The sequence below is a fragment of the Syngnathus typhle genome, linkage group LG20 (assembly GCF_033458585.1).
Source record: "Syngnathus typhle isolate RoL2023-S1 ecotype Sweden linkage group LG20, RoL_Styp_1.0, whole genome shotgun sequence".
NCBI lineage: Eukaryota > Metazoa > Chordata > Actinopteri > Syngnathiformes > Syngnathidae > Syngnathus > Syngnathus typhle.
In genome coordinates, this window is record NC_083757.1 from 4,578,963 (window position 1) to 4,592,498 (window position 13,536).

The window sequence follows — 13,536 nt, forward strand, 5'->3', positions numbered from 1 at the left end:
GGCAAACGACTAATTGATTATGATTTAGTAGCAGCCAAAGTATGAAGGAGCCAAGAAAGTAAGCAAGAGGGAAGAGCCTTGAAGCATTTTCACTTCAGCCTAGTTCAATCTCTCCTCGGGTGCTATGACACTAACCAGATTACCTTCTGCTATTGCGTCAGCCTGCAGCAATCAATATGTACCATTAGCGCTAAACACGCTTTAATTAGTGATGTATACGGGGGCCTCTCGTTTGCTTCAAACGTATTCACGACGAGAGACCCCGAGACGCTTTACCTGGTCTTCATCTATAAAACAAATTAACAAATGATTCCAAGGTGGAGATTGTCTTTCTCGTTGGCTCGAAAAGTTACAATGCGCAACTGGAGGCTGGAGGTCTTTAGCATTAGCGACGCCAACAAAAAAAAAAATCCCCATCTATTCCATTGCGCTCTTTTTTTGTAAGAATTACAAAACGGCAAATAAGCAAGGAACTGATATTGAGCCGCTGATTGAAATTTGCCAGCGTTCTGTTTCCGTTTCTCTTTCAATAGCGTGTTGAATTTCAATGAGAAAACAGCTCAGCTCGCTGAAGAGGCGGTAATGATCTCTGGCTGTCTGATTTCACGTTGGTGCATTTACATAAAAAATGTTATGCCGGGAAGATGAGGAAAAAATTAGCCCCTTTTAAGGCCCATTGCTAAAAATACTGTGGATGTTGCAACACAACGGCAACACGTGTTGTTGAATGCTGATTTGAGACGCCCTGCGGCGCTAGACTACTTGTGATCCATTTTCTCTCTCAAAAATAATTGTACTCAACGCATTCTAAAAACTGACCAGCAACCAACGTTGTATTGTTGGATCCAATTCAGCTGCTTGTTTTGAACGCGGTCGGCGGAGATTAACGTGGTTGACAACCCACTTGAAAACACAAGATGATCCCGCAATTCATCCCCGTCGAGATTAAAACGCGTTTTCGTGTAACATGACAAAATAGATCCATATTGAGGCCACGCTAAATTAAATAGTCTTGTTTTCTTTCCTTGATACTTCCAAGGTCAGCGTCTTTGTGTCGGGTCGTTGACTGTCCGTTTTCTTTCTCGCCACCTTTCCAAAGAAAGCGGGAAGGGACGTGTGAGTGACAAGCCGTGTTGCTGAGCAGAATTGTGCGTGTAAGCAGGAGTTAGGTTCAGGGGGGTGGGGGGCGGGGGGTTGGACGTCAGGGCAAAACCTATTAATATGTCTGAGCCTGCATCTCCAAATCTTGTTACTCTGAACTGATGCAACAGGAATGCAATAGGACGCCCCCCCCCGTCCTCTCGCCTTCCTCCCCTCCATCCATCCTCCCTCTCTCTCTCCCTTCTCCAAGGCTCTCTCTCACTCGCCACCTGCACTTCTTCTCTTGCCTCTGGACACACTATCTCCCTCTATTGTTCCAATTCCCGTCTGAAAATCTCTTTCTCTCAATCCACATCACGGTTGCTAGGCACCCTCCAAGCCTTTTCATTCGCAGTCTTCCTTAAGTAAAATGTTGGTTTTTTCCCCCTACCAATTTGTTGACATGAAGCGGAGAACTCGCTTTTTTTTTTGTTGCCGTGCATTTTAACGAGATGTGAATATATATAACAGGGTTGGCACTAATTGCCAAATCGATTAGGAAGGAAGTAACGCAACAATATAATATATCATATCATATCATATCATATCATATCATATATAGATTAAAAAGAATGATGAGGGTCCTAAAAATATACATTTTTCTTTCCAATATGTTGTATGTGATCCTATATCAATATCGCAGTAAATTTGTATTTCCAGCTACTCTGCGATTCTCACTCTTATTTGAACAAATCCCGATAAAGCCCCGATAACACAAAAGGTAAAAGCGCCGCTTTGCTAATATATGTCAGTTGATATCTTTTAGCCTCCATGTCAAGTCGGAGTAGTGTCAAAGACATACTGGTGACATATCTTCCTTCCCAGTGGGGGGAAACCAGTGCGTCGTCTTCCTCTTGCACTTACATCAGACTTTTGCCTGGAGTCTCGCCACTGTAGGGATTTGGCTAATACTCTGTATTCCCAACATGGATTGCCAGGCTTTTCCTTAAGGCACATAAATCCCCCTGTGGTGAGCAACCATCCATTGTCGCAACACCCCGGGACTACCGCTGCGCTCTCTCAGGGGAACTCGTCTCCCTTGGACTTGGATAAGTTATGAACGGTGCCATCCCCTTCTGCAATAATAATGCATTTGGACACCGAGGCGTGGGCCTAAATCATTTTTTATTGATATTAAATACGTGTATGCATTGAAATCCATTGTCTTGGCATTTATTAATGATGAACTACTTCGTCATGTGAGCAGAGGCTGTGATTAAATGCGTTGTTTTTATGGCGTAATTGAAGGAAGGCACGATAAAAGTTGCCTTGGGCTTTTATTTTTCTCGATGGTGGAATGTATGTAAGGGGCTAAGTAAGAGGTGGGCTGCTGGAAATAAGGCTCCCCCCTTACAACTCCCTCGGCACCCCTGCAATGGCAGAGCTCTTAGATTTGGAATGTGAGCAGGTATCACACACAACAGCTGTAAATTCGGTCTTGTCTGGGAAATCACGGGAATAACGCGACTCTACCAGTCATAAATCTGGCTCAAATTGGTCTTATATGCGGTCAAATAAAGCTATTCCACTGCATGTGCCTGCACATTAAAATGTCTGCTCACTCCTGGTTGGATGGAGGGAATCAAAAAAAAAAAAAAAAGCAAACATGTAACATCATTTGGGACATGCATTAAACATGCTGTGTGAGCAGGAAATCATGTCATGTCAGCGCACGCACGACAGAAAAGCAAACAAAAGGTAAAAGGCAAATGTAAAAAAATGAGTATAGAGCCATTTTCATAGAGGATAAATAATATATGCCTGTCAGCCAACACGTGTTGATAAATTAGAAGCACGTCCCAGAACAGAATTTTGAACAATACTAGACGATCCAACCTATAATCATATGGAATTAAATTTTAAAACCGCATCACATCCCCCAAAAATGATTTTTCCCTTTCACCGCACCCTTCTAATTGTGGCAAAAGCCTGACATACAAAAACATAATTATTCCTTCATGAGTACGTTCCAGCACACATCACACATGCAACTTCGTGTGGTGAGTTGCCACCGAGTGCCGAGGAATAAAGTCCCTTCTTCAGCACGGCGAAATTTTACACTCGAGCGTCACCACCTCCGCCTTTGACTTGACTGTTTGTCTGTCGGGAGCCGAGCCCCGTCTTCAATTATTCACCCGTGATGGCTTTTCAACTGGAGAAGCTCCCCTGGCCCCCCCACATGCTGTGCTCTCCTTTCTCCAACTTTTATTCCCCGCCCGCCTTTCATGCCTCAAACCTTCTCCCGCTTCCCTCTGCATCCCTATTTACATCTCTGGCAATCTTGAGGTATCCCGCTTGACAAGTGATGGCTGAGCGTCTCTCTCGCGCCTCCCTCCCTCGACCCCTCCAACCTCGCTCGGCGAACTCTCCACCTTCCGCGCGCGCAATTTCCTCTCATGTCAGGAGGAACCTGTAGGCATCCGTGTGCCACTTTTGATCATTGCCTTTGCCGGGAAGCCTCATCGCCTTGCTCTGCCTCGGAGGCAGGGAGGGAAAGAAGAAAGAAAAGGCAGAAGAGAGGAAAGTAATTTCTAGTCTGGGGAGCTCGGCGGAGAACCGAGCCGGCACATGCCGCTCTCAGGCAATAAACAAAACAATGCTTGACAATGCCGTACATGTTTTTTTTTTTTTGAAACGACAAACTTTTTGTTATTCTTAGCCGTGCAAGAGAAGGAAAGATTTGTCGCAGTTATCGCAAACAGATGAGTTGCTACGAAAATATTAAAGGGGACATATGGAGAATTGTCTAATTGGTCTCTGGAGTGTCTGGCCATCCATCAGTTGTGACATGTCGAAAAATATTTTGTTCTCTGCGTACTTTGGATAACACGCATGGGTGAACTATTCTGCCCCGCTGTTACGCAACAGTGCGTCCAATTTATATATATGATCAGAGCGGGCAGGTGAAGATCCATAGCCACTTTCAAGCAAACTATAACGATCAAAAACATGACTATAATCGCGGCAATAAACAAATTATTCAATGACATAAAGCAAAAATGATTGCAACAACTAACTGGGAACTTTATTTTGCTCTTGTCCAATTCAAACATTAACGGCTCATCTGGGATTATGGCTGCGTTATTATGAGATTATGGTTTCTGCATACACTTAGCCAGTAGACTAATTTGTGCCCTAAATGGCGCCTTGAGGAACACCACATAGCATGGTTTGCTAGAACTGCCAGAAAAAAAATAAATTAAAAACATTCTTGTAAATGGTGCCAGACGGCCCAACCCGGAATGGATCATTATATTTTGTCTATTGCGAGTTACGCCAATGCGGTTGTCATTTCCCTTTACGATGCCACTGCACACGCTTTTTTAATTCCTTTCAAGATTTCATCTACGGCTGCCCACAGACTCTCAAACTCATCCACATGCACATTTTGGCACGGGGCGACCATTTTATGGGTGATTGCTCGTACATGCTGAAACGGTTGTTAAGAGCAGGAGATCTGCCCATTCAGAGTCGAGCTTCATCAGTCACTCTGTCATTATGCCGCACACACACGTCACTAAGTGTTGCCTTGTGTGTTTTGGCAGGTCACACTGAGCCTCACAGGCCAACCAAAGTTGGCTGGGCGAGGGTTGTTAAACCTCACGGGGGCAACCTATGGTCATTTAAACACATCGACGTCCAACTGTGGTGCATTTACGCACACAATTATGCACACGGAGAGCCAAGAGAAAAGCCGTGCCATGTCAACGCTGATGCAACAGTGCGGCAATTTGGATACCGATGACATGACTCGTGGCGAGATTTATTTGATACACCTGCACATAAAAAATGATCAATAAAATAATGCTCAGGCTGCAACATGTTCCTGATATTTCAGTATTAAAGTTATAAAAAGGTAATCATTTCAATCAAGTGAGTATCTGGGAGGGGGGGGTATGCAGACAGCACAGATTGCTTGATTTTTTTGAGAAAGTGATTCAAAAGAAGAACTCTGTGAGCGCGCCAAGCTCAATGTGGCAGACAGATGAGTCATGAAGTGTCCCAGAGCCTCCACGACAGGCTGCGCAGACGGCAGCCAGGAGAGGCGCAACGAGAGGTTGGACAAAAGGGGAGGACGCAGGGAAAGAGCACCTGTCTTGTAAAAGAAGACTTTTTTTTTTTCCCCCAATGATGTCATCTTGTCACTCCATGAAAAAATATCACAGTTCTTTGGGACTTTTTCCTCATTATGTCTGGATTGGGGAAAAGTGGGGGGAGGTGACTTTTCTGCATGAGCGTGCATATGTGAGAATGTGATTATGTGCGCTCGTGTGTGTCTGCTCTTTCTAATCTTAAGGGAATGCGTGTGCTTCATTCCAACCCCGACAAGGTTTCCCCCCCGCAGGACTAACACCCCCTGAAACCTCCCGTCATATTTCCCCCTTTCACGTTACCTCCGCCCCTCCCTTTTGGCCCCTCCTTTTGCCCTCTTTAAGCACGACACTTTGAATCAAGCAGAAATTAATGCATATGATGCATTCACTGTCTCATTGTCTCCTGGATATTAAGATGACAGCGGAAAACCCCTGACGTAAAGCTTTTAGGGGTGCCGCGGGCTGTTTGTAGTTCCTGTTAGCGTAAATGCAAATATGTGCTTTCAAGTTCTCAACTATTTGCCCCCATGTGGTTTTGTTTAAAAAAAAAAAAAGAAAATCCTGTTTTGCACCTTCTTTTATATTTTTTGCAGTAATCCACCACCTGGAGAGAGCAGAAAGGGATTATGGGTAATACACGAGCTACTGTTTGATTGATGAGCCAATCAGAGCAGCACAAAGGATTTCATTAACAGACACCCTGGCCCAAATCACCAATCATCCGCACACGCTTATCAACATTTGAAAAATATAAACAAGAACTCATCCAAAGTCACTTTTGCAAGTGTTCATCCACATTTGAGTGTGGCAGAGGTGGTGTTATCACAAAGTCCGCTTTAGCAGTCTTTTCATTTCATCGGAACGGGGCCAAGGGCAAGCGGAGAACGCTTATGGGTCACCGCTTTTCTTTTGGGGGGAGAAAAAAAAAAAAAATCACTGCGGCAGACTCAAAATAACACGCGTGCATTCTAATTCTTCCCTTTACACTTTTCGGGTGGTGTTTCGCAATCACATAAGCGTTTGATGACTACAGAGAAGAAGAAAAAAAGTGGACGGAATGAGTTCGTTTGAAAGTAAATTACTTGCTTCGCCCTGTGACCCCCCCCCCTTTAGATCACCATTTTATTTTTCAAAATGGTGCTGAAACCCGCTCGAACAACAATACACAATGCATAATAATGGGCCATACTTTCTCATTAGGGTGACAGGGGTGTTATTGTTGTGCGTGTGTGTGTGTGTGTGCTTCGTTATTATTGATTGCAATAATAAGATATGTGGACGTACAGATTATTTGCATCCCTGAGCAGAGTTATTGTTATTGAAGAAGGGGAGGGGGGGAGGATGATGTGATTATGACGGTCATATCTACACTGCCTGAGGCGAGATGCTGTCTGCACATGTGTGTAGGGAGGGGGGCGAGGGGGGAGGTTGACCGAGCCAAAAAAGCGCATACCTGAATCTGTCCTGCCATTTTCATAGCATGTCTATGTCTAATTGGCTCGAGCTGATTCCCACCTCTGGAATCTATTTAACACGGTTACCAAGGTGACAGCATCCATCGTCAACCGCGACCAGACCCAACCATGTCAGCTCACACGTGCACCCCCCCCCCCCCCCTTCCACACACACACAATCGAAAACAGCGGGAAGTGTGCAAGCACTCCAATCCCTCTTAATTAGCTCCATCTATTAGCGGCAAATCCACTAATTAAAGCCGAGCCAAGACACGACCCAAAGAACGCTATCTGCGTATGCCATATGGAGGCCGAAATGAGGAAGGGACCCAGAAATGACAACATGAATGCACGCACACAAAGACATTTCTATTCAAGGACGTTATATTGACGAGCGGTCATTGGGAGGACGAACAGCTACTAGCGGATGCTTTGTGGCGCAGAGTACAAGCGGCATTCATGACATGGACGCAGAGAATGTAAATAATGATGTAAAGTGGAAGGAAGGGCAATGAGTGGAGAAGAATGGAGCATGTGAGGCTTGTGCAAAGAAAAAGTTATCAAGTTGCCAAGAGCAATTGATTTCAAAATCCAGTCGGAAATTTGAAATAAACTTGCTGAACATGATAAGAGTCCTAAATGGATTATGATGCTAAGTGGTGGTTCAAAAAAAAAAACATACCTGAACAGTACGAGTGGATGGTGAGAGCTGATTGGTTGACACAAGGAGAAGGGCTGATGAGGAAAAAAACATAGGGTCAGGGTTAGTTTTCTTTTTTCTGGCAAGCACTTAACATGTGTTTTCACGTGTACAATATTGGTAATGCCATTAACCCAGATGGGCATTTTTCAAATGCATGATGGAAAAAACAGCTTTTAAAAGTAATAATCACAGTCAAAATAAAACCTCAAGGCCAACATGAGTTGCTCTGAAAAAGCTTTTGTCGTCCTTATTATATTTTTGCCATCTCTTTTAAAAAGGAAACACCGGCTGCAAATCGTATTAAAAGGAAAAGGCTTTTGCATTGAAGTTCACTTCATCTCGGTTTTGTTCAATGAGCGAGCGAAGACGAGTATTTTATTTATTTATTTATTTTTTAAATACGTCGCGCTGTGATTGAAATCTTGACATTGATGAATGGAACGAAAGCCTGCTGCGAAGCTTTTCTGTTAGCCGCAGCCACTCACCCTGCCTGCCTCAATCCCTTTCCTCCTCCCTGTGTCCATCTTTTTAAAAGAGACAAGATGAATGGGAACAAACCAAACAGCGGGAGACAAAAGGAGTCATCAAAAGTATTACTGGCCAGGAAGATGAGGAACAACAATGATGGCAGACGGTGTACAAATATGCACACCCACTTGCTCCCAGCAGGACGCCGCACATCAATTTAAAAACACTCACCAATTTTTTTTTTTTTTTCCAGGAATCATTACTGGAGTGATCTGCCCGCTAAGTTTGTTTTGATGCTGTTTTCACGATACATTTTGAGCCATGTTTGTGAAATGTCTTCACTAAATCTTCACGAGGCGATTGTAAATCTTGTAAATAAACTTTAACAGAAAATAGGCGAGCTTTAAAAGGTTGTTGCAATCGTGTCGAATCGAAACGTGTTGATCCTTTTTCTCCAGAATTTCAAGTGTCTGCAACAGGTGTGACATCCTCCTCGGTGACAGTGAATCGAAAATCTTCCCACCTGCCAACAGCTTCTTAACATCGCCGTGGGACACTTTTCCGAGGCTATTTTCTGTCTTGTGCTATCTCCACTTTAGTTGTCAATGGGAGAAGAAGGGACGTAAAGAATGTTGGGGAAGATTATAGGGGGGGGGGGGGGGAGTCGACATCTTTCTGCGCCTCCTCGATGAATGTTGAGAAGCCTTTCAGCGACTTGAGAATTGTTTATCATGCAGCCTCGCCACTCTGTCTAATGGGCTGTGCATGGCTGGCATTTATATGGCCCGCAACATTCAACACCATTGAACATGACCTGTCGTTCATAAGAGAGCTAACCTCAGAGCGGTCACCAAGAGGAGGAGGAGGACGGGGGGGGGTTAAAGGTATGTGCTGTCTCCCCGCTGAGCCTTTTCAATTCTTTCCACTCCATTGCTCCGGCCCTCCCCTTCTCCTTTCAGCAGACACAGCTGCACTCAGTCGCTCCCCTCAAATCACCGTCTCCATCTATAAGGGGGTTAAAAAAAAGAAAAATCAATACAACACCAAACAATGGCTTATAGGCCTTAGGGTGCAGCGTGCAAAAAGGTCACCGCTATACATTATGTATGGCGGCTAGCTAATGGTCAGTGTGCTCCCAGACAAATGGACTGTAAGCTTCACCCCGATACGATGAGCACACCAGGGAGACGTTTACACACGGACATACAAAGCAGGATTGGCAGAATTGGATGTAAACAAGTGCACGTTATCATCGGCGTACGCACGCTTGATGGGAGCATGTACATTCACGGGCACGTTCGGAGAGTTTGTCACACATTTCGTAATTTATCCATCAGGGAGCACCAGAGTCGGAGTTCAGAGAGCAAGCAGAGCTATTTAGATTTGATATAACTTGTGATATGAGGCACGTTTTTTTTTTCTTTAGAGGAAGTGTTTAGTATGGGAGGGCTTGTACGCCATTACTAAATCTGATCAAACTTTAATGAGTCTGGGATTTATTCTTTCTATTCTTCGTTTAGTATAAAAAGCAGCTATGGTGACCACGGCAACAACAGAAAACGCAAATGAAGGAAAAATATATATATATGATGGGACTAAATCCACAATTATTGCCTGGTAGGACAGCAGCGACGACATGCTAGTAGGGGCAAAGAGCACATTCTTTTTTCTTTTTCTTTTTTTTACAGGAGAGGGAAACAAAGTGACGTGTGTGTGTTGGAGACAGAGTTTGACCTTCATGTAGTAATGCTGGAGTTGACACAAGCACGTCTGCGCTGGGACAAGAGCTCAGGTTTAACAGGCATATTGAAAAGGTCAGAGCTGTCACTCAAACTCCTTCGCACACAAAAAAGATGCACGCTCCACTAAAGTGTGTGTGTGTGCATGGCCACGCACGACGGGCCCTAATGCTTGCACAGAGAGCGGCACACTCCAGAATTGCTCACCATGTCAAATTAAAATAAACCCTCTGCTCATTTTGTAACAAACACAGATTGGGTAGCTGCCAAATAATCCCTCACACGGGCAGATTTGGCCCTCCTCTCCACCCCTCCCCTTCTGATTCTCCTCTATACTTCCACACCCACTCACAAACGAACCCAGTCAGGGTCATTGGTGAATAAAGTTGTTTTGCTCCATGTCTGGATTTGTGATTGGCTGCTGTGTTGCTAACCGAAAGAAAAAAAAACATATTTTTCCTCTCCCTAAATTGCTCTACCACACCAACCAGCCCTCTAATCTTCCTCCTGATTGGATGATTAAGATTTTCACTTTTCTTCCTTGTCGTACCTCACAAGATGATTCTACTGCTGTGATATTCACGAATGGAGACCTCATATTATCATCAAAAAAAAAATACAAGTCTATAAAATTAATAATATGCAGAGAGAGAAGAGAGGCTTGCAGGTAAATAGGGAGTGATACGAGTCCACACATGTTCGTCGGTGCCACTCTAGCAAACACCTTCCTCTATAATAATCTGTTGAAGGTGTTAATTTATTCTGTCTTTTTTTTTTACCGCCCATTCGCACCACACTTCCCAGCAGGAGGCAAATACTTTGCACCGTGCGGAATATTCTCAGTTCCCTTGCCAAATTTGAAAGGCTCAACGGAAAAGTTGAAAGCAGAATATTTTTTGATAAGGAAATTAACACTATTACTTGGCCACTGGGGGCAGCATAACACACACAAAAACCAAAACAAAGAAGACTTTCACAAGTAATATTAGTGTTTTTTGCAGAGGATAAAGAATATATATATTCCTCTGAGTATTTTTTTTTTTTATGCAAGCCGTAAAACACTGTCAAAGTGGATCAGCGGATATTTTTACCGGTTCATATGAATAAAAATGAAAAGCGAGAGAGAGGCAGGCCGGGCGAGCAGCAGAAATGAAAATGCAATATTCATCAGGTGATACCTCCGGTATCAGTCTATTATTTATAAAGGCTGAATCAGCTCTGTCATCATCCACACTCTAACAGGCACAGCCTCCAGCACCGCCACGAGGAGGCTATGTGCCGTATAGAGTTAGATTTCCCAAATGAAATTGGTGGACACGATGCAATCTGGTCAAAACAGAGCTAATGACAAAGCAGGCTCCATGTAAAATCCGCCGCGGGGGGATTACACAGATTTGAGAGCAAATATTTCATTTCGCTAGCAAAGTCTTCCAGGTGAACCGCCATTTTCCGACGGAATCGTTTGGTTCTATTTTTGTGAGCGGCATTAATCAAAAAGCACGTGTGGCCGTGTTGGCTATTAACACTCAGATGGATTAATGATGGAGGTAATCGTTTATAGTATGCTTTATTAACCGGCCATCCTCTTATTAGGATGGTTATCAAGACTGTCAGTCGGTGATAGCGGTGCAGACGGTCGACTCGTTTAGACCGCGAGGATCTTTCCGATTGATCGGATTTGCCATCTGACCGTCCGCTCTTTCACTTTTGCTCACCGTCATGTCATTCCTGTCGATGAGTGCCGACAACTTCAATGATTTGCGCTGGATTGCGTAACACTGGCCAAGCGCTCCGGAAGAAGTCGAGATTGATTTGTCAGGTGTCAGGTATGTCTATCTTGAATGTGAATGAAGTTATGAAAACTCAACCGAACTTGTTGGTAAAAATGCCAAACCTCCTGGCTCACTGTTTGTACTTGAAAATATTTATATAACATCTTTCCAAAGACCCAAAGAGGCTAAAGGGAGAAAATGTGGGATTAAGAAATGCCACAAATACAGGCCCCCGATACATCTATGGGAATTATGCAATTGTTTGTATCTTATGGAAAGCCAGCAGGACCAAAGTGGTTAAGAAAAGTGCTGAGTTTGCTTCAAGATCAAACCGTGGATAATAACACCCTTCCATTGTTGATAATATGCTCAAATTACTAAGCAAAGACTTCATCCATTAACATCACTTTTCTTCGGGTTTGACGACACCACACTTTTCCTGCACATGAGACGAATCATCTCCTTCCAGAAGTAAACAGATCTGTTTGGGAACCGACTGCAATAAAAAAAACCTCAGGAACAGGATCACACTCGCCCTTCCAATGTTTTATTGGTGCACCGTGCCAGGAACAGTCGAACATCTGGCTGAGTAACTTTTACCGTATTTTTCGGACTCAAAGGTGCACCAGGATTGATGGATGGACGGTCCAAAAAAAAGTGTTCAAATGCAAGGGAGATGTTCAAACCTACGTGGAGACTTCATAAATGTGATCCATAATTGATAAGATAAACGTCGCTCTGTTACACGGCGCACCTGAATGCCCCGACGAGACGAGCTTCCAGGCCAATCACGTGTTGACGTCGGGGCCGCTGTGCTCCCGTTCACTATGCATGCCGGTTCCGCTTCGCTGCTCGCACACTTATTCCAAAGCTAATGAGGCCTTGGGAGGTCGGACGCAAGTGAAATAGTTTCTCTGTCTGCTTGCCTTTGCGTATGCTTAACGGCGCGTGAACCTTTTGGGGCGCATCGTATAGATACTGTACATGCAAGGCATATCACAAGGCGTACACATTCGCCACACTGGTTTACGCTGTTCGGATTTTTTACCGCACGCTATCTTTGCAGTGAAGCATGGGCAGCGGCTAACAGCATTTTTGAGGAAAAAAGACTCCCTAGCTCTCTAGAAGTATTAAATTAAAAGGAAAAAGACTTCTTGTTTATTATTGCAAATGGCACACATCTGAGTTAAGTGATGAGGGATGCTTTAAAGTGCCGTTCACCCAAATATCACAAATGAGAGTCGAAAGAAATTTCCTGACGGGAAAGCGTGCAAAATGTACGCGGGAAAAAACATAAACAGCACCAAAGTGTCATAAGTATTCCACATCGTGGGCGAATCCCTGACTCCACTTCAAAGCTCTCTTGCCTGACAGTGGCTAATGATAAACACTCACATGGAGAGCAGAGAGACGCCGAATCAGACTCTGCATCAAAAAAAAAAAAAACTGTCTCTTCCTGTCTTTTAAAGAGAGATAAAAGAAGAGCGCTCGTGCCAGACTGGGGCTAATGTGCATTTAAGCACAGTACATACATGCATAAATGAGTACACGGGGAGACATACTTATCATGCAAATGTCGAATAATTACAGTCTTGTCTGTGGAGAGGACGCAGAGTTTTCTTTTGAGTAAAAGCATCTTTAAAAGATGACATAAAGGGGAGCAAGAGAGAAAAGGTATGACGAGCGTCTCGAGCCGTCACCTTCGTATTGAAAGGACGTTTGCCAATGTCATTCGGAGGCCTAATCAACATTGAAAGTAAGGTCACATCTTTCCATAAAGACATTTTTATATCTGAAGCTATGATGTCAAACTAATTTTTTTTCGAGGGCCGCATTGTAGTCAGTTTCTTTCAGAAAGGGCCATTAAGACTGTCAACCCAAATCAATGTATGAGCACCTCATACAGTAGAAGTGACAAAACAAACTGACAAAAAACTCGTTTTCAAATCAGACGAGTAAAAACTGGTCAAATATTTAAAAAAAAATATAAAATAAAAGTGAAGACGATTTGCAATTCTAGTACACACGAATTTGATACACAATTTGTCTTTGCGGGCCACATAAAATGATGTGGTGGGCCGTATCTGGCCCCCGAGCCTTGAGTTGGACACCTGTGCTTTAAAGGTAAAAAGAAAATTCATGAGGATCAAATTTTTGCTCGCATTA

General features: G+C 43.8%; 1 long non-coding RNA gene across 1 annotated transcript in view; it reads right to left on the reverse strand.

Moving 5' to 3' along the window:
- Positions 1-13,536, reverse strand: part of LOC133144314 (uncharacterized) — a 194,888-nt gene that overhangs the window by 157,784 nt on the left and 23,568 nt on the right. The window contains exons 2-3 of the long non-coding RNA XR_009710650.1: positions 8,697-8,864; positions 7,371-7,423 (exon numbers count right to left, since the gene is read on the reverse strand). This is a non-coding gene — a long non-coding RNA (uncharacterized LOC133144314). The remainder of the gene's footprint in view (positions 1-7,370; positions 7,424-8,696; positions 8,865-13,536) is intronic.